The sequence below is a fragment of the Panthera uncia genome, chromosome C2 (genome assembly GCF_023721935.1).
Source record: "Panthera uncia isolate 11264 chromosome C2, Puncia_PCG_1.0, whole genome shotgun sequence".
Taxonomy (NCBI): domain Eukaryota; kingdom Metazoa; phylum Chordata; class Mammalia; order Carnivora; family Felidae; genus Panthera; species Panthera uncia.
Genome location: NC_064810.1, coordinates 139,552,529 through 139,575,050, shown reverse-complemented (window position 1 = coordinate 139,575,050; position 22,522 = coordinate 139,552,529). Strand labels below are relative to the sequence as shown.

The following is a 22,522-nucleotide window of genomic DNA, read 5'->3' as shown; positions in this document are numbered from 1 at the left end:
GGGCAGAGATGAATCACTTTATATGTTCACTGATTCTCAGGGCACTCTATCCACTCTGGGGAACTCTAAGTGCAATATCCGACAGAGTCCTAGGAAAAGAGAAGGTATTCTGCCACCTAAAACTCTCTCTCCGACCCTGTGGTTCCTAAAGAAACTTCCACAAGTAGTAAAAATTGTCAACTCATGATCCAGCATTTTTGGAAGACCTGCCTCCTCACACAAAAGCAGAATGTATGAAAAACCTTCATTAAGTTCACCCCACATACACACAAAATTTTCCCATGGTCTTAAAACAGCTGTCAAACTCCTCTGTACTCTTTTCTCCTACCACAAAATGAGACTAACATCCACTAACCTTAAAGGAATATTTCTAAAGTATGAATCAACAGAACTGAGAAATTATATATACGTGTTATTATAGAAATGTCTAAAATGATTAAGAAGGAATTTGTTTCAGCTTCACAAATCTTTGCAGCTTTCCAACATCATGGAAAAGTTAGCAGAAATAAAATACTTCATGACATTTCTCAGAAAATAAAAGAGAAGAACATAAATTTCAGAGAAATAAGAAAGTGTCACCAAGAAAAATGCAGAGCAAAGATTTAAAATAGAACTTCTGAAACTTAAAAACAAACCCTTTGGATGCCTTGGTAACAGTAATGATAATATTCAAAATGATTAATAATAGAGCCAGTACTCAAATAATGTGAGTACAAGCAAGGCATTCATGGATAATGTCACAATAATAGTAGAGTCACAACTTAATCTGGGATAGAAGGCTTTTTTTTTTTTTTTTTTTTTTTAAGAGTAAAGCCTATTAGGAAAACCAATCTTGCGTCTTGTCAGGGCAATTGTGCTCTCTTTTTCTTCTCAGCTTTATATATTGTAAACAATGGAAAAATGAAGCAGCATATTATTAGATTGTTTTCATTTTTCTTCGTTGAATTTTGTCTCCCCATGGCTAGTACATAATTTAGTTCAAACCTTCACATAGACATAATTTTTAAGGTATGCTTTTCCAAGTATATAGTTTTGGTTCCTTGGACGTCTGAATCAAATACTTGGACAACATTCTTAGGAAATTTAGTCATAGGTTTGAAATTGTGACCTACAGTCCACATCAGGCATGTAAACCATGACCTGTCTGCTCATATTTATCTAAGACGGCAGAATCGTCATCAATCACAGAGGATTATCTATTTTCTTCAAACAAGTTATGCAAGGTAGAATATACCCATTTTGCATGTGTGAAGATTCACATTGAATTTAGCATTCCCAAACCGAGGATATAGATTGTTGATCAGGTTCCTACTTTATACTTTAAGTAAATTTTCTCATCTCATCATAATCAAACTCCTCCTAAATGCAGGGAGAGGCCTTGATTTCCAGGTTAAGAGCCGTCTTCTCTTCTTGGCAAAGTATGACTCTCTCTCTTTTTAATTTTATTTCAGAGAGAGAGAGTGCAAGTGGGGAAGACAGTGGCGGGGGTGGGGGAGGGAAAAGAGGGAGAGAAAGAAAGAGAGAGAGAGAGGGGGAGAGAGAATCCCAAGCAGGCTCCACACTCAGCATGGAGACCGATGCAGGGCTCAATCCCACAACACTGGGATCATGACTTGAGCCAAAGTGAAGAGTTGAATACTCAACTGACTCAGCCACCCAGGTGCCCCTTGGCAAAATCTCTTTATCCTTGGTGAGAGGTTCTTAATGAGCTAACTTACATGTTTAGAACTCTTGGGAAAAGAGGAAAAGAACATTTAAAGGTTAGAAGGCAATTCTTTGGCCTGAAATGACACAGATGGTAACTCCAATACACAAGAAGAAATGAAGAACCGGAAATGTAGGTAAATATGGAATGTTTTAAATGCATATTTTTTCACATTTCTTCCCTTAACTTCTTTAAAAGACATAAGGTTATATGAAGCAATAAATGTAACACTGTATTGTTAGATTGATAACCATAGATGTAATAAACGTAACAATAATAGCAGAAAGAAGGGGAAAGAATAGAGCCACATTGCAGTGAAGTTTCTGTATTTTACCAAAATTAAGTTAAAAAATAAAACTAAAAGTTAGTTCTTTGAAAAGTTCAATAAAATTGACAGATCCTAACTAGACTAACCAATAAAAAGTGGGTGGATAGAGGACATCAGCTACCACCTTCAGGTCAGAGAAGAAATCATAAGGTAAATTCAAAACATTTTCTATTGAATGAAAATAAAAACACAGTACACCAAAATTTCTGGCACGAAGCTAAAGCAGTATTTACAGAGAGATTTACAGCTTTAAAGGCATATATCAGAAAAGAAGAAAATTCTGCAATCAATAATCTATGCTTCTACTTTTTTTTTAATTTTTTTTAACATTTATTTATTTTTGAGACAGAGAAAGACAGAGCATGAGCAGGGGAGGGGCAGAGAGAGAGGGAGACACAGAATCCAAAACAGGCTCCAGGCTCTGAGCTGTCAGCCCAGAGCCTGACACGGGGCTTGAACTCACGGACCACGAGATCATGACCTGAGCCAAAGTCGGACGCCCAACCGACTGAGCCACCCAGGCGCCCCTCTATGCTTCTACTTTAAGAGCCTAGTAAAAGAAGAGCAAACTAAACCTGACGTAAACAGAAGAAACAAAATAATAAAGGTTAGAACTGAAGTCAATAAAATAGAAAACAAAATGAAGAGGAAAAAGGCAATCTTGATCTTTCAAAAGATCAACAAGATTGACAAATCTTTAATTGAACTGAGGGAAAAAAGAGTGAAAATACAAGTTACCCAATTTAGGAATGAAGGAAGAAACATCACTACCAATGCTACAGAAACTGAAAAGATTTATGAAGAAAATTATAAACAGCTATGCCAAAAAATAAAACAAATGAGATGAAATGGACAACTTCCTAGAAAATAATGAGCAACATGTTTAAATAGATATTACACAAAAGATAAACAAGTGGCCAATGCACATACGAAGGAAGATATGTTTAGTTTCATTGGTCATTTGGGAAAAACAAATTAGTTAAAATACAAATTACTACAAACACAATTAAAGTCACAATGAGATAGAACACCTACTAGAATGGCTCTAATCAGAAAGACGGTCCAAAGTGTAGGCAAAGATGTGGAGAAATTGGAACCCTTATTTATTGCTAGTGGGAAGGTAAAATGATACAGCCGCTTTACAAAACATTTTGGCAGTTTCTTATGAAGTTAAATATAAACTTACCATATGATCCAGCAATTTCACTTTTTGGAACCCATCCAAGAGTAATGAAAACATATGTCCACACAAATATTTGTAAATGAATGTTTTGTTTATAGCAGGATTACTCAAAATAGCCAAAACTGGAAACTATCCAAGTGTTCACCAAATGATGAGTAAATAAAAGTGGCACATCCATACAATGGAATACTGTTCAGCAATAAAAAAGGCACAAAGTACCAATACATGCTACAGCTTAGATGAATCCCTAAATATTATAATAACTAAAAGGAGCCTGATCCAAAAGAATGCATATTCTTTGATTTCATTTATATGGAATATACAGAAAAGGTAAATTTGAAGAGAAATCATTAACATGCTTTCTTAGGTCAGGTGCGGAATAGAGGATTTTCTGAAAATGGTCAGAAGACATCGTGAAGTACTGAAAATGTTCCAGAACTAGACTGTGTTCATATCATAGCAAATTTACACACACACACACACACACACACACACACACAACATACTGAATTGCACATTTACAATAGGGAAAATTGTATAGCACGTAAATTCTCTCTCAATAAAGCTATATTTGTTTTAATGGCTAATAAATAATATGTAAAAGGAACACAAATGGCTCTGTTTGGATGAAAATGCCTGATTTCTTTATAAAGAATTATATATCAAAAGCATAATGAGATACAGTTTTTACAACTCAGGTTACTAAGATTAAAAAGTTTACAACACACCCAACTGATAATGATATGGAGAATAGGCAGTCTTATTTATGGCTGGGAGGAATATTAATTTGGTATATCCTCTATGGAGAGCAATTTTGCTTTATCTATCAAAATTGAAAATTACATGTTCCTTGACTCAGTAATTACGTTCCTACTCCCACTGATGCCAAGTGATGATGTACATTATATTTGGTACAAGCAAGAGATTGCAAACAATCCAAAAGTCCATCAATAGAAGACTAAGATAAATTGTAATAGAACCAATGAGTGGAATCTAATGCAGCTGTAGAAATAAACAGCTCTATTTGACCTATTAGGAAATGATCTGTACTCTTAGTGCTAAAAAGTAAAAGCAGAACGACGTGTAAACTGTATGTTACCATTGTGAGTATGAACAAATATAGTAATACATAGTAAAAACATTAAAGATATGTTCTGTGCTTGCTTGCTTTCTGGGAATAGAGGTGAGTTCCTTAAAAAATACGGAAATGACAGAGGTTTATTTTCTCTGCCTACTTTTTTATACTTTTTCAGTTTTGATCCTGTGCAAAATTCAAAAACAATACCATGTAAAGTATCTTTAAAAGAGGGCTTTGAAGCTGTAATCATCAAAACAGTATGGTATTGGCACAAAAACAGATACATAGACCAATGGAATAAAACTGAGAACCCAGAATTGGACCCACAAGTGTATGGCCTATTAATCTTTGACAAAGCAGGAAAGAGTATCCAATGAAAAAAAGACAGTCTCTTTAGCGAATGGGAGAACTGGACAGCAGCATGCAGAAGAATGAAATTGGACTACTTTCTTATACCATACACAAAAATAAGCTCAAGATGGATAAAAGACCTAAATGTGAGACAGGTAACCATCAAAACCCTAGAGGAGAAAACAGGCAACAACCTCTCTGACCTCAGCTGTGGCAGCTTCTTACTCGGCATGTCTCTGAAGGCAAGGGAAATGAAAGCAAAAATGAACTACTGGGACCTCATCAAGATAAAAAGCTTCAGCACTGCAAAGGAAACAATCAACAAAACTAAATGCCTTTAGTTTCAAGCCAATGGAATGGGAGAAGATATTTGCAAATGACATATCAGACAAAGGGTTAGTATCCAAAATCTATAAAGAACTTCTCAAACTCAACACCCAAAAAATAGACAATCCAGTGAAGAAATGGGCAGAAGACATGAACAGATACTTTTCCGAAGAAGACATCCAGATGGCCAACAGACACATGAAAAGGTGCTCAACATCACTCATCATCAGGGAAATAGAAATCAAAACCACACTGAGATACTACCTCATACTGGTCAGAGTGGCTAAAATTAATAACTCGGGAAACAACAGATGTTGGCAAGGATGTGGAGAAACGGGAACCCTCTTGCACTGCTGTTGGGAATGCAAACTAATGCAGCCAGTCTGGAAAACCGTGTGGAGGTTCCTCAAAAAAATTAAAAATAGAACTATCCTAGAACCCAGCAATAGCACTACTAGGAATTTATCCAAAGGATACAGGAGTGCTGATTCATAGGGGCACATGTACCCCAATGTTTATAGCAATACTATCAACAATAGCCAAATTATGGAAAGAGCCCAAATGTCCATCAACTGATGAATGGATAAAGAAAATGTGGTTTATATATACAATGGAATACTACTAGGCAATGAGAAAGAATGAAATGCTGCCATTTGCAACAATGTGGATGGAACTGGAGGGTATTATGCTAAGTAAAAGTCAGTCAGAGAAAGACAGATATCATGTTTTCACTCATATGTGGAATTTGAGAAACTTAATAGAAGACCACGGGGGAAGGGAAGGGGAAAAAGTAGTTTCAAACAGAGAGAGAGGAAAGCCATAAGAGACTTTTAAATACAGAGAACAAACTGAGGGTTGATGGGCAGGGGAGGAGGGGAAAATGGGTGATGGGCATTGAGGAGGGCACTTGTTGGGATGACGCTGGGTGTTGTATGTAAGCAATGAAATCATGGGAATCTACTCCCGAAGCCAAGAACACACTGTATACACTGTATGTTAGCTAACTTGACAATAAATTATATTAAAAAAAAAAAAAGGGCTTTGAATAAGTGTAAGAGGGATATGGAGAGAGAGTACAGGGCTCATATTAAATGAAATGATCTTTCCATCTGATTATAAATATGAAACATTGAGACATTCATTAATATAATGGTTACAAATTCTTATTTGTCCCTAAAGCAATAACTACAAATTTGACTTTAAAATGCTTATATTTGGGAGAAATTTCTATTTAATTGGAGGAATGTTAGTTAATTTGAAGTTGATTTTTTGCATAGTATAAACTGGTTTTAAAAAATTAAGCATGGCATTTTAAAGTAAATTTCCTTTTAAATTAAGGATTTATTCCTATAATTTTTAATGATTTTTTAAAAAATCAGCCACTCAGAGTATTATTTGAAAATGCTGGGAGTTTAGACAATAATTACACTAACGACTAAAAATGAGTCTTTGACACAAGCTTTGAGAGCAGAAATAAACGATTAATGGTAATTCAGCATACCTGAAGCAAGGATTTCCCCCTGGATAATCTCATATAGACATATGTTCCTTTTTGAACTTTATTACACATAAATATCTCAAGGTCTCAAGCTTTTTTTTGGTTGTCCTTTCTTTCTTGCCCAAAATGTTTTACTTCGCTATCCATGTTGCCCCTCCAATCAACTTTATCTCCTTGTAACTTGAACCTTTCTGATTAGCTTAACAAAACCTCCAACACGGCAATACTAACAAGCTGAAGAATGGCAGAGAAAATAAAATGCCAAAACTCACACAGAGTAGATGGGAAGAAAAGCTGGTATCACCATCTCTCGGAAGGGCCTTTTCTACCGCAGAAGGTCCCCACTGTCTCCTAAAGATCGAAGACTAACCATTGACTCTGAGCCTCAAATGTTTTTCTCTTGTAAATACAGCCGAATTCACTTAGAATTTTCTCCCATGCCATTTAGCAAACATTAGTCAAGGGTCTGTATGTCAGAGATAGTCTACTTAGCATTAAAGATGGGAAAACAAATAAGATCCAGTCCCAAAGTGCCAGGAACTGAGAGTCCAATAGGGAAGTCAAACATGTACACACATGATTATAATAAACTGCTATTTGGGCAGTAACAGAAATGTGCACACAGTAGAGGGCATGCAAATAAGGTGATTAATTCTGGATGCAGAGGGAAGGTGCATGCATAGGGCTGATGATGTGCGAATAGGTTTTAAAAGATGAGTAGAAATACGTTAGGTGCTCAGTGCAGAAAAGCACTCGCTGGCGGCAAGCAGGAAGCTGTGAAGCAGTATGATGTGTCAAGGGAAATGCCAAATAGTGATGCACTGATGAAAAATAAACATGCAGCGTGGTTACAACGGCAGCCATGGGAATGGGGGCCTAACCCCTCCTAGGTCCACTGTGCTAGCTTCTCTTCACTTACCTATGAAGCTGTGTGTTTCAGAGCCAGGAGAACTTTACAGAACTTGGGGAAATCCAGATGTTATATTTATATTTATAGGTAGCTTACAGGCTATAAATTAATATACCAACATCCCTTGCAGGATTGCCTGCCATGGCAAAGGGTGAAAACAACCTAGATGTTCATAATTTGGGGTCTGATTAAATAAATCATGGCAGCTTCATAAAATCCAGTAGCATGAGGTTATTTTTTTTAATTTTTTTAATGTTTATTTTTGAGAGAGGGAAAGAGACAGAGCGTGAGTGGGGGAGGGGCAGAGAGAGAGGGAAACATAGAATCTGAAGCAGGCTCCAGACTCTGAGCTGTCAGCACAGAGCCCGACGCAGGGCCTGAACTCACAGACTGTGAGATCATGACCTGAGCCGAGGTGGGATACACAACCACCTGAGCCACCTAGGCACCCATGCATGAAGTTATTTTTTAAAATAAGACTGTGTTACATGTATTCAAATGAATCTCACTCCAGTATATAATACTCAGTGGAAAAACAAAAAACAAGGGGCTGATCAGGCATCAAGCAAGGCACTTACTGTCTTTAAGTGGTTTCTGAAAATACATACACATTACTAGACTGTGATCTATTAAAAAAACAGCCCAGGAATTGATTCTCTCCCCCTATTCCCTTTCTTTCATCTGTGGAAATGAACAAGATACTAAGCGGGACAGTGGGAGGAGAAGAGATAATGCAATCAAGAATTCATACTCAATTACAGATTGTCCCACAGAATTAAATATGGTCAACAAAAATACTCCATGTAACACTTCGGTTAGAGTTTGTACCAGCACACTGTTCTTTTGATCAACAAATAAGACCTTACTTTCACTTCTTCTGGGTATACACACAATTGTGGTGGTGTTGGAGCCACGGGCAGGGGTCAAGGGGAATGTCAGGCTGGAAGACTGTATGTCTCCTGGAACATGGAGGCTCGGCCCTCCAAATAGAAGAGTCTGACATCAGGGAATCAAGTGGTTCCATTTAACAAAAGCCTGATGCTAAAGGAGGGCAAAATGAATAGTGTGGACGTTTTTATAGATGCTGTAAGATTCTGCCGTACTGTGGACGTAGACTGTGTTACAATTATTCCTGTCTCGGCTAGTGTCGTTTTGAATTCTGTGCTAGCAAAACATCCTAAAATTTGGTATCTGTCATGTACCAAAAAGCTTGAGTCCACTGGGTAAAATCATCATCCTAGCTTTCAACACTAACACTTTTAGACATTTGACCTATTCTAAATTAATCCTGAATCTAACTGTACATATCCATGGAAATAAGCTGAATTTAAGGAGGAAAAAAAATGTCTTATGGGCACAAGGGCAGGACCTGACTACATAATACCCAGAAGTAATTTGCAAGTGCACCAAGTTAATGTCCAGAGCTCTGTAGTCTGCTGTGAAGGAACCAAGAAAAGAAATATACTGTGCCCATCTCACTATACGCCATTTCATAAAACACAGCTGTAAATGCTATAAAGAGTTATGGGCCAAAACGGCATGGTCAGTTCCACCTATGCACTTTGAAGTTGGAGAGCTGGGCTCTGTAGATGCGTCGAGGAGAGGCGGTAATGGAGGACACGGCCTCTGCCTTGGCCTGACGAGGCTCTTCCCAGGCCCGTTGGGATGCCAGCTGCATCTGCCTGCTCTTCAGCAGGAAGCCACAGGTGAAGTTCCTCGTTCTATAGACATCCTAGGTGCTAATGACCTCACTCTTTCTGATTAGTGACTTTCATTTCCAAGTTTCAGGGGCCATATGGAATTTTTCCTGCTTTAACTCCTTTAAATAACAGTTCCTGCCTGAGGCGCCTGGGTGGCTCAGTCAGTTGAGCATCCAACTTCGGCTCAGGTCATGATCTCGCAGTTCATGAGTTCGAAGGTCATGATCTTGAGTTCAGGAGTTCAAGCCCCATGTCGGGCTCTGTGCTGACAGCTGGAACCTGGAGCTGCTTCAGATTCTGTGTCTCCCTCTCTCTCTGTCCCTCCCCTGCATGCACTCTGTCTTCCAAAAGTAAATAAACATCAAAAAAGAAAAAACAGTTCCTGCCCTAGTGGACTCCAGCATCCAGAAGGAGCCTAACACCACTCATTTGTCTATTTGTACCTCCCTCCTTCTAACAGATTCCTCATTCTCATTATATAGTCCTCAGTTCACTCTCTGAACCAATTTCTGTTCAAGTCCTTAGCTTGAAGATTCAACTGGCCGCCTCGCAGAAGTCCATTTCTTATCTCTTCTGAGGTTAGGTGTGATCTAAACTAGGAAATGTCAGGGCCTTTGTCTGGGTGACTTTAAGGTCATAGACACTTGAGTCTTCCTGTGTAGATGATCTTTTTTTTTTCAATTTTTTTTTTTTTACATTTATTTATTTTTGAGAGACAGAGAGAGAGCACAAGTGGTGGAGGGGCAGAAAGAGAAGGAGACACAGAATCCGAAGCAGGCTCCAGGATCTGAGCTGTCAGCGCAGAGCCCGACGCGGGGCTCAAACCCACAAACTGCGAGATCATGACCTGAGCGGAAGTCAGACACTCAACCGACCGAGCCGCCCAGGCGCCCCTAGATGATCTTTTTATATTTGTTCAACACTGTAGGCCATACAAGGACATGAAATACCATCATACCTTGAGCTTCTCCTTTGCTGTTTAAGCTTTAAACTTGCGATCATCCTCATATCTCAGCCCAAACGGTTTATGAAGACAAACTTCAAACACAAAAGGGGACTTTAGATGACTCCTTCTGATTAAGTTCCCTGGAAAGCAGTCTCTGAGACAAACACTAGCCTGTGGGGTGTTTATTACAGAATGCTTTTGGAATCAGCACCTGTGGAAGGGGAAGGAAGGAACAAGATTGGACAATGGGAGAGGCTGGGCTGTGATGCAGTCCCAGCAAAGGGCTCAGTCAATTCAACCTGGTGGGAACTCAGGAACTGGAAGAGCCCCTGAGAGTTGTTCTGACTTGGGGCAAGTGGACAGAGCCTTCACACTCCTGCCCCTGTTAGTCACCGAAGAGGACAGACCGCTGAGGGACTGGGGGAAGAAGTCCTTGATTACCAAAGGGAATGCTGGGCAGCAGTATGGCATCTAAAATGGGACCATTTGGGATCCTTCCCTTTGCCTCTTCTATTTCATCTGTTTCCTACCTCTGTTGCTTTGTCTCTTCTGGTTACAGACTTTCACACGTGCCTCTGCACCCTTCATGTCTGGCAAGTCTCTGCCAACCCCTCGCCCACATACATCCTGCCTATGGCTTCTTGGACCTTGGCACCCTGGCACAGTGGCTTTGCTCACAATCTCAGCTTTGCCATCCTGGGATTCTTTTCCTTTCTTGGGACCTCAGAATACCCCCCTGTTAAAAGGGCAATTAGGTTGTGGGTTTTGTGGATCATCTAATTCAGAGTGTGCAAGGTAAAATACCTCCTCCACTGAGAAAACAATTCTTTCAGTCATTGAAAATAAGTTATTTCTTTCACTAAATTCGGGGGTTAGACAGAGTAAGGAAGGCAGGAAAAGATCCCTTATAGATTTTTAAGGTTCTTGGTACATAGCTCACACCAAGAGACTTACAATTTGGGGGTTCTGAATATCAAATATTCCAAGAGTGAAGCATAATTTTGGGACAATCCTGAAAATCTGAAAGATAAATTAGAGAGGATGATTAACCAAGGAGAGAGAATTTACTCTAAGCCCAGGCAAAGAAAGCCTCCAGAAACGTATCTTTTCTTTTAAAAGGTCACCTGCTACTCTCTGTTACTATTTATCCTCAAATTTACTAAGATAGGTTCAATGTTTCAGCAAATATAATCATCTAGGAAAATGATATGGCCAACAGCTAGTGATGCGGCACCCCATGCACTAGTTAGAAAGGGGTAGAAACTTGGTTCTGTTGGATTCAACACGGCATCAGTCTAGAAGTCAGAGATGAACTACTATTATTAAGACTTAATTGTAAATCCAGGAGACAAAGCTACTCATATTAAAATGCAATAAACTGGAGGCATTTTGTGTAATAGGAAACACTTTACAGGCAGCAGTAGCATTGAACTATCAGGGCAAGTCCAAGAACTCATGATCATGGTGATAATCTTAAATCATCCAAAAAAAAAAAAAAATCACGATTTTTATTCATGCTGTTTAACAGAGAAAAAAAAAACAGAATGTTTTGTTTTCAATCCCTATTTGGATGGGTTAAAAGAAAAGAAAATTTAAAACAAGAGACAGAGACAACTCTTCAAGGACAACTGGAAAACTGAATTTTGGGTACAGGCTAGGTGAAATATCCTGGGGTGTGAGCCAAAATGTGTGCCAGTTACTAGATGGACAAAGGTCTACTGCTCCCAAAGGAGATTCACTCTGAAGCCAGAAAGGCTGTGGCATCCAGTCCTGCTGCAGGTAAAACGAAAGAGAGCTCACATGTGACTGCCCGGTCCTTGAGCTCTATTCAGAAACGCCCTCTTGCAGTAACACAGGAGTGTCCAGACAGCCCCCAAGTTGACCAGGCACTGACAAAGAAGATGAGAACCACGGACGGTCGTGCACTTACTGGACAGGAATCAGTAGCCACATCTAGATCATGAAGCAGGCTTCTCAAACTACCTGAAATTTTGGGGGGAAATGGTGTGACCAGGGATGAGAAGGATCCCCCCATTTACAAACCCTATTCTTCATTCTCAAATTTACTCTCCGCTCAGATGCTTTTCCAAAGTCTCCTGGGCTGTTGTGCTACCTCAGGGAAGCTCCCCTTCCCACCTCCAGCAAGGAGAACGGCCCTGGGAAATTAGGGTTACTGTGATTCTGCAAAGGTACTATTTGAATTGCTTTAATCTGCACTGATTTTCCAGCACTAACAAATGCCTCTCCAGAGTATACATCTACACTGGCAACTACAGGCTCCCAAGCCAAAAAAGGTATTGTTCCTCTTATTCACAGGACGACTTTCTATTACCCTTTTGAATCGACACTCTGATTGCAATCCCCACTGCCACAATCACAGTTCAGGCCGCTACCGGCTTTTGTTGGAATCAATGCTCAGCCTCCATCCCTGGTGAAAATTCTTTATGGGTTTCCCAATGCCTTCTAAATAAAACCCAAACTCACTTATAGGACATGAGAGGCTTTCCTTTGAGTCTGTGTTATAACTGTGCACTTACTTACATGTTGGTTTCACCATTTACTTGTGAATTTCTTTGGAAAAATGGCCATGCCTTTATTCCTTTTAATCTTAATGCCCTAGCTCCTGAAACACTGAGCAGCAGCCTGAATTCGTGCCCACAGAACAACTGGCAGTCAGTCCAAGGTTCTCTGAATCCGTGGGCAAGGTGCTGAGCCTTAGGGTATAACATGGTACATTTTAGCCTCCAGAGAGACAGCAAGTGACAACCTCACTGTAAAATGTCATGGCATTTACCTACCTTACAGGCTTCTTGCAAGGACGTAATGGGATCATGCGTGTAAAGGTCCTAGGTCACTGCTGGCACATGGTATTTATTCTGTCACTGTATATATAGTCCATTTGTTTCCTTCTCTTGGCCTCAGTTTATAATCTGTAAAATTAAAAAATTAAACTAGGTGATTTCTAATGTCCCTTCTATCTCATAATGAGAGATTTTAGCACACGATTATCAGTACTTGATAGGGAAAAGAATGAAAATCAGTCAAGATAGAGAAAAGTTGGACAACACAACAAAGTTTATATAAATACTGTGAGGTGGTACGTAACCTGAGTGCCATATGCAGAATCCCACACCCAACGCCTGCAGAGAATACATTCAAGTGCGTGTGAAAAACATACCAAAACCAACCCTATGTTGGGCTAAAAATAGTATTATACACAGCAACAGAAACTGAAAGAAATATGGCCACATGCAGCAAGATAGATGAGTCCTTTAGACATTAAGCTAGTGAAAAAAAAAAAAAAAAAAAGCCAGAGGGATGCCTGAGTGGCTCAGTTGGTTAAGCATCCTAAGCATCCGACTGGCTCAGGCCATGATCTCACGGTTTGTGAGTTCGAGCCCCGCATCGGGCTCTGTGCTTACAGCTCAAAGCCGGGAGCCTGCTTCGGATTCTGTGTCTCCCTCTCTCTCGGCCCCTCCCCCACTTGCACTCTGTTTCTCCCTCTTTCAAAAATAAACATTAAAAAAATTTTTTTTAAGCTAGATATTTACATAAAGCTAAAAACAAACAAACAAAACAGGCAAAATAGGTCCAATGGCATCAGAGGTCAGGATCGTGGTTATTGGGAAAAGAGGGCAATGAGGAAGGTTTCTGGGGTTCTATTTCTTGATCTGGATAGTGGTTAAATGGTATGTTCACTTTGCGTTAATTCAAGGGGTACACTGATGATGATGCATCAGCAGAAGTTTATCAATGACACCAAAAAGAAAAAAAAAAAGTGTGGCTAACATGCCCAGCTAGAAAGTGGTGAACCTGAGATTTGAATCAGGTGCACAGGGCCTCACCCTCCTCTGGGTGTCTACAATGGCCTTTGCGTGAAAAGCAAGCTCTGCTGTTTGTACCTCAGCCCTGGACGTTTTCTGAAAGCTCTTCTCAGCTTCTCAGGCTCTCCTCCACTGCTATAGAAGGCCCCTGTCTCAAGGGGAAAGAAGGCATCAGTTTGGGATTCATGTCCCTATGCCCTCTTTCCATTCAGGATTTTGTCTCTTTATGACTTCTCTGAAAAAGAACGGACTTGGCGACTGCCTGTTCTTTACGGCCAACAAATTATTTTGTCAATATCTCATCTAGTCCGAAGGTTCCTGCAACAAGGAATTCTACCATCACAAGAAGTGACACGAAAACTTACTCCATCTTTTCGCCCAGAGTTATTTCATATCTTTTATACATTATTCAACAAATATTCATTGGACACCCTGTGCAACAGAGGCACAATTCTAGGAGAGATGCAGTGTTGAATAACTCTTATGGTATTTGCATCAACAAAATTAAACTAATAATGTGTCTTCTTCGCTAAGATTAGATAATGTACCACACAGCTTAATGTTTGGTAGACAGGAAATGTGAAATATATTTTAGTCATTACTTGTGTGTCTTTTATAACTTAGACATCTTCATCAGTGTCCCCAGTTCAAGAGGAGAAAACTGGACTCCATTTTAATCATCTGCTGTACCTTAGCACAATATAAAAGGAAAGAGAGGAAAGAGGAAGGTATTTTTAATTTGGACCATTTGGAGTACATAAATGGTCAAAGCAATAAGACATCCTAAATCTACTCATAACAAATGATCCAGCCAAAAGCCTGTGAAGACCCTTGTCCCTACCTCCCTGCCACTCTGCAGAAATCACGGAAGGCTGAGCTATGTCTCTGGCTTCATCAGGTACTGTAGGGCCACTTAAAGATGACAAATTGGGAAACCCAGAGGGGTTGTCCCTCCAGAACCTCCGGTTGTGAATTACATAAACATGTTGCTCTACAGGGGCGATTCTCTGACTCGCCTTTATTAGATCACGTCTTTTACTCCCGGGTTACCTCAACCTCTACTGCTTGCACTTTCTTAGCAGCTAGCCTGACCCCAGGGCACCTTTGTTTTATGTTAAAAAATAACTTTGCAAAGCTGGAGTGTGTGGCCATGTAAACTCCAGGATTATCACTGCTAGAATTCAAAAGGGCTTTCCTGGCCTGCCTGCGCGGCCTGCTGTTACATGACGAGAACACAGTGCTGGGCTGGGGCTTCCCTTCTAGAAGCCGCCGCGTGTCCCCATGAGGAAACGTGTCAGAACAGAGGTTTTGCAGGCTAAAAATACACGACCAGATTTCAAAATAGCAGTCAGAAAGCATTCCACAGCAACCTATTTTGTCCACTTGGTTCCCCTAGGAAAAGAACATTCATGCCTGTGATTCGTCCCTCACTGAATTTGGATCAAATTTCTGAGCTCTGAAATATACTACTAACATAATAAGGTTAAAGAGACACCTTGAGGATTATCTACCAGACATTAGCGAGCAGCTTTCCAAAATTATATACTGCAAGTGCTCTAGACAGAACCGCAAATTTGCATTCGTTTCCTCTATATTTGTAAATGGTCTCTGTTCAACCAACATCCATTACTCAACACATCACGGAGCCAAAAAGACATAATTATGGTCTGCTGCTTCTCCAGAGAAAGATTTCCCTTGAAAGCCAAAACAACAACAAGAAAACACTAAAAAAGGAAGACCGAAAGAGTTCAAATTCTTTTAGATCACATAAAATCTGAGAATATTCTCTGCTGTCATTACAAGTGATACATTGCTGTGCTAAAAATATGTTTGGGATGATGAATGTTACTCGTCATGATCTGATTCAAGAGGACCACGTTCAGGGTGTCCAACACCGCGAGACTATACAGAGTCCCAGGGTGGATCTGAGATTCTGGGAGGTTAACTGAGGCAAACAGCCAGAGGACAAGGCCAGTGGGGTCCCCTACTTCTGTAAGCCCTCTGACCCCAAGGACTGGGCCCTGAGCGTGCTGCGTCCCTGACATCTGTGCGATGCTCAGCTCAGGGACCGTAATGCATGGGTTTTGAACAAAGAATTAATGAATGGCAGATATTATAATAGATTATAATATCTAAAGCAGAGTTTATCAGGGCAGGGAACACATCACTGTTTTCACTTACATTATACACAAGAGTGTCTGAATACAATAACACTACCTCTGAGACTGCTGATGCCGGACGTGGGTTTTTATCCCCTACCCCAAGCAGTTCTGTGATACCAGCTGGATGTCCCACAACTGAACTCAATTCTGACACTGTCCTAGAGACAGCATCAAATCCCACAGGTTAAAGTCTTGGTCCTACAGGATTGCCCCTCCCCACCTGAGACGCTAGTTTCAAGTTCAGGCTATCACCTGTGCTTCTGAGCAAAGGACCACAGATCAGAGGTTACCATGACCCTCTCCTCAGGTTTGACTGCTTTGCTAGAGTGGCTCACAGAACTTAGGAAAATAGTTTACTTACAAGATTACTTGTTTGTTATAAAAGGAAAAAACAAAGAAGAGGCAAATGAAGAAATTCATGGGACAAGGTATGTAGGACGGGACATGGGGCTTCATGCTTTCTGAGGCGAAACTCTCCCTACATCTCCACATTTGCCAAGGAAGTTCTCCAAACCCAATCTTTGGGGTTTTTATGGAGCCCTCCTTAAGTAGGCAGGCATTGATCAAATCATTGGCCATTGGTGAGTGAACTCAGTCTCCAGCCTCTCTCCTCTCCCTTGAGGTCAGAGATGGGGCTGAAAGTTCCAACCCTCCAAACACATGGATGGTTTCACTAGTAACCAGCCCCCATTCTTAAGTTACCTAAGTAGGGGCTTTCCAAAAGTGGCCTCATTAACATAACAAAGACACCTTGCCTGCTCTTAGCACTTAGGGAATTCTAAGAGCTCTGTGCTGGGAAGTGGGAGGAAGACCAAGTATATATTTCTTATTATAAATCACCGTATCATAGTCGCTCTTAACATTTGGCTGGACAACTCTTTGTTGTAGGGGGCTCTCCTGTGTGTTGTAGGATGTTTCATAGAACCCCTGGACTGTGCCCACCTACACCAATCAGAAATGAAAATCAAAAATGTCTCCAGATATTGTCAAATGTCCCTCAGCGGGCAAACTCACCCTCAGTTGAGAACTGCTGGATATAAAGGAACAGGGTAGAATATCTAGGGAGATCCTCAGACAGGTTTGACAGCATGAACTTTCACAAGGTGGTTAAAGTTTGGGGACAAACTCTTGTCTCCAGAAAAGACTTGAGAAGTATATTAGTATCCTACCTATTAGTTGAAAGTGGCCTAACCCAAAGTGGCTTAAGCAATAAAAGATAACCTAAAAGTACCTAAAAGTGCAGAGATAGCTAACTTCAGGTATAGCGGGATCTAGAAGCTCAAACACTATCATCAGAACTCTGTTCCTCTCCCTTCTCTCTCTGCCCCTCCGCCTCTCACTCTCTGTCTCTCTCTCTCTCTCTCTGTCTCTGTCTCCCTCTCAAAAATAAATAAACACTAAAAAAAAATTAAAAAATTTAAGAAAAGGGGGACACCTGGGTGGCTCAGTCGGTTAAGCGTCCGACTTCAGTTCAGGTCATGATCTCGCAGTCCATGAGTTCGAGCCCCGCATCAGGCTCTGTGCTGACAGCTCAGAGCCTGGAGCCTGCTTTGGATTCTGTGACTCCTTCTCTTTCTGCCCCTCCACCTCTCATGCTCTCTCAAAAATAAATAAACATTTTTTTAAAAAAAGAAAAAAAAAAAAAGAACTCCGTTCCTCTCCATTGCTGGACTCCTCTTTCCTGATGGCAAAGTGCTCACCCCTCCAGTTCTACATCTTACCAGCTTAGAAACCAACCCTGATAGGAAGAGAGCTTCTCTTTCTCAATGGTTCTAGAAAGGAAAAAAAAAAAAAAAAAAGATGCTCCCAGTTGATGCTTTTTGGACCAATTAGGTCACGTGTCCATCTGTAACTAATCAGAGTTAGGAAATTTAGGAGTTATGGAACATGCCAAGTGGTTGGGTCTGAGTCTTGTGCCACTCCTAGATCAGGGAGCAAGGAATAGGCCAGTCCCACCCCAAGTACCTGGATTTACCTTGGGAGGCATATGGTTACCGAAAGAAACTCAACATGATGATACCCTAAGGGGTTACAGTAGGTACTGGGGAGGTAAAACAGTGTAAGTTAGTGGCCTAAATCTGGAAACACTAAGATACCAAATCAGAAACCAAAGCAAGGGCTCCTGTGCCAGTGTAAATACAGAGCCCCAGTGATGGCCTCAGGGTAGGAGCTGCTCAGTTAGGGTACTACTTATAACTATATTTTCTCTGAAACTTTCTTTCCTAGATCTGTGAGTACTTATTAAACATGAAGAGATTTATGCATTCAAATAGCAATATTTAATCTTTCCCCCTGCCTGGCCCTGTTTGTGTACCTTTGCTTTCCTTCTTGCCCTTTCTAAAGATCCCCTCCAGTAAATTCAGACTTGGAACAGCTCCCTCCAGCTGGATGACAGACACTTTCTATTTTGTGCTGCTCACAGATACTGAATTATGGGTCACGGAGTGGGATCGCCTAACTGCCAACACCAGGTTGAGGACAGAGAAGGGAGACTTGTAATATCTTGCCCTGGTAGCATCTGGAGGAGATTTCCTCTTGCCCTAGCTGGTGAGCATTTTACATCCAGAAACAGAATGATGACCTCTGATAACGCGTAGAAATTGTGGTCTCCCTGACACGACCACAGGTGCTGTTTTTGTTTGTTTCAATGCTAATCCCTTTCATAAATCTTACTGAGCATTTCTCTACAGACTATAAAGTCACATCAATCTCAGACGACATGTTATGTGGAATATGAGAAATCCAGCAACTGTCCTTTATAAACTTTTAGCTTTTTAATTTTTTTTTAATGTTTATTTTTGAGAGAGAGAGAGAGACAGAGCATGAGCAGGGGAGGGGCAGAGAGAGAGGGAAACACAAAATCCAAAGCAGGCTCCAGGCTCTGAGCTATCAGCATAGAGCCCGATGCTGGGCTCGAATTCACGAACCATGAGATCATGACCTGAGCCAAAGTCAGACACTTAACCGACTGAGCCACCCAGGTGCCCCAAATTTCCCCAAATTTTAATCTCATTATGTGACAACAAGCTGCAGGAATTCACCTGGAAATGTGAGGAGTCTGGGCTGTTCTCATAAATTTAAGGCAGTTATTTATTAAATGGAAGTTCTTTGAGGACAGCAAATTTGTTTGCTGAGGGCATCTGAAGTCTGTGGAGGGACAGGGCTTGTGCTGACAGCAGTCCGGATCAATGGCTGCTCATCGAAGGGTTTGGCCCGCTCTGAAGACTAGAATCTTGGATCCCCAGTGTTGACCAAGATCAATATCTGTGATAAGACTTGGAAGAGATTCTTTAAATGCGTGCATTCCTAGAGGATAAAAGTAGACCTTTTAATTTATAAGCATAAGGACGGACATTCAGTGGATTCTAAGACGAGCCCAGGTTTCTCCTTTATTAGGGACCTGTTAACAACTCTGAACTTCTACTGTGATAATTGCCTCGTTTGGATTCTTCTATTTTGCAAGTTTGCTAATGCTCTTTGACATATCAAGTAAAGCCTTGTCCTGCTCTCTTCTCTATGAAGGCATTACATGGCAGTGAACTGCAAAGACTTCAGACTTGTAGAGACACACAAACCTAGTTTGGAATCTTTGTTTTTCCCACTTGCAATTTTGTGACCTGGAGCTCATTTCACATCTATTTTCTTATCTCTGATCTGTGGGCACACCCATTTGATAGCATTGTGCTGAGATTTACTAAAGAGGCACATGTAACGTTTGGCACAAAGTAGGAGTTCATGGTGGCTATTGTATTATTTTAGGGTCTTTGCTTACTATTTGAAAATAATCCTTGGCCTCTGTGTCTGCAAGCACATCACATTCTTTTTCAGGTAATCTTTACAGAGGATTTGTCTCTCTACCACTCGCGGTAAGCTCCTGGCCACCTTTTTTATTTGTTAACTAAGGAAAAAACTGGGGTCTCCCTCCTTGGTCTGTGGCCACGTCCAACAGAGCAGTATCCCCCATGCCCAGGATCGCTCCTAACTTTGGCCAATATAGTGTTGCTGTCTGAGTAACACCTCCACCCATCCCACAAGAAAAGCATGCTAGGGATGTGGCAATCATGCCGTACCTGATACGGTATTGGTCGTGTAATTGTTTAATGTGATGCTAACAATCGTTATATACACATATATTTCAGGGGGTCAAATGCCATTTGCCCACCAAGTGAATAGAATCCACTAGTTAAAGGGATTCTAGCTAAACAATCCCTAGTTAAAGGGACCCAGACAAAGCTATGATTCTTTAGGGGCCTTGTGCATATCTTCATTACGCATGCTTGGAATTCTTAGCATCTGATTACGTAGCTTGGTTTCATGGGTGATCACCCTCATCTTTCATGTGTATATTCAACTCTAAGCTTAGTCCTCAGGGTTTTCTGTTCTGTTACAGACCTCATCCTAGGAAATTTCTAAGCAATCAACTTCTTTAACAAACATATATTGAGCACTCCCTATGGGTAAGACTCTATGCTACGTGCCGAGGATACTTATATAAGTGAACCACTGCTGGAATGCAACACAGAATACACTAGTTTATATAATAAATGCGTGAGCCTCTCATGTCTGATGCTAACACTGCCATACCTAGATAAAGGCAGGGGGCATGTCCAGACAGGCACGACCTTACGTGCACAAGATTCCCCTCATGGCCAGAGAGCTGGCTGAGCAAATGGGGGAGAATGTGCTAAGGGATTCAGTTGCTAAAGGAGTCAGGAAGGACGATAGCACAGGGGTCAAAGGGTTGATTACATATTTCTTGGTTCATCTAGATCTTAGTTTCAAGGTTGTCACAAATGATTCTTCATACGTGAAAGAGATTTACGACCACTGCATTCATGATCACTACTGGATAATTCTCTGACAGGCACAGGAGACAGAGACTGAGTTCAGAAAATAACCTGACTTTGCCCTTTACCAGCCATTCCTTTCCTACCCTTTGATTTCACACCAGCATTGTCTTTGATATTGTGTTGGTTATTCTTGTTGCTTTTCTTTTTGTTAAGGAGTAAGAATTTGTCTTCTGCTTTCTTGCTTTGAAATGACAACTCCTTGTACTGTATTTAATAAGGGCTAAGTTAAATTAATGCAGGAATTGGGACAAGGAGAATTTTTTTGGAAAGCACATGTTTGGGAATCCTTAGGTAAGCTAAGGATGTAAGAAACCCTGAGACAACCCCAGAGAAAGACATGCTCCTTAAATTGACCACAGTTGAAACTCTACCAGGACTGTTTTTATAAACAGCATAAATCTCAGATAACACAATTAAGGGTTCAAAGCTGTTTGTCATTGTATTTGATGGAGACATACAACCTTCTGCTTGTAATCAGAATTTAAGAAGCAGGTACCAACAGGATTTACAGAAAGCAAGACACTATCCTGGACACCAACACAGTCTGTCTCTTTTATATCCAGTCCAGAACGGATATAGATGTGGCATCACTCTGCTTCTGTTCAACTCCAGTGCCCTCTATGTGTTACTCTTGACCCCAAATTTTGTTACACTGTCAACTAAAGTCCAAAAGGTGAGCTTTGAACTGGTCATCATCAAAAATCTTCATTATTTTGGGGGGCACCTGGGTGGCTCAGTTGCTTAAGTGTCTGAGTCTTGATTTTGACCCAGGTCATGATCTCACAGTTTGTGAGAACGAGCCCCACGTCAGGCTCTGTGCTGACAGTGCAGAACCTGCTTGGGATTCTCTTTCTCTTCCTCTCTCTCTGCCCCTCCCCTGCTCACACATTCTCATTCTCTCTCTCTCTCTCTCTCTCTTTCTCTCTCTCAAAATAAATAAATAAGCATTTAAAAATCTTTATTATTTTTATTATTTTTGTCGGGGTTTTCCCAGAAACAGATTTTGTTTGGGTTCCCTAAGATAAGAACTTGAGTGTGGAAAGCTTATTTAGGAAATGAGGGGAATACCAATAGGAAGTAGGGAAGTGATGGAGGGAGAGAAGGCAACCAATAAAAGTGTTACAGAGCCAGCTACCACAGTGGACAACCTAAGCTTAATCCTCTGGAGACACTATGGGAAATGTTGTAAAATTCACACCAAAGAATTTTCTCACATTAAGTGTTATGGGTTGAATTATGTACCCCAAACAGATATGTTGAAGTTCTAACCCCCAGTACCTCAGAATGTAAACTTATTTAAAAATAGGGTCATTGTAGATGTGATTAATTCAGTAAAGATGTGTTCATCCTGAATAAAGTAGGCCCTGAATCCAACATGACTGATGTCATTATAAGAAGATGATATGAATTGGGGCACCTAGGTAGCTAAGTCAGCTGAGCATCTGTCTCTGGATTTCAGCTCAGGTCATGATCCCAGGGTCGTGGGATAGAGCCCCAGTGTCAGACTCCATGAGGAGCATGGAGCTGGCTTAAGATTCTCTCTCTCTCTCTCTCTGTCCCACTTGCTGTCTCTTTCTCTCAGAAGGGGGAGGAGGAGGAGGAGGAGGAGGAGGAGGAGGAGGAGGAGGGGAAGGAGAAGGAGAGGAGAAGGAGAAGGAGA

The 22,522-nt window shown here is 40.8% G+C and overlaps 1 long non-coding RNA gene across 2 annotated transcripts in view; it reads right to left on the bottom strand.

Moving 5' to 3' along the window:
• LOC125921373 (uncharacterized) overlaps positions 1-22,522 on the bottom strand; it is a 254,986-nt gene that overhangs the window by 19,222 nt on the left and 213,242 nt on the right. Inside the window, exons 4-5 of one of the 2 annotated variants that reach the window (XR_007457397.1) lie at positions 12,825-12,956; positions 11,663-12,009 (exon numbers count right to left, since the gene is read on the bottom strand). This is a non-coding gene — a long non-coding RNA (uncharacterized LOC125921373). Of the gene's footprint in view, positions 1-11,662; positions 12,010-12,824; positions 12,957-22,522 lie in introns of those variants that run through there. The other variant, XR_007457396.1, reaches the window with a different exon arrangement.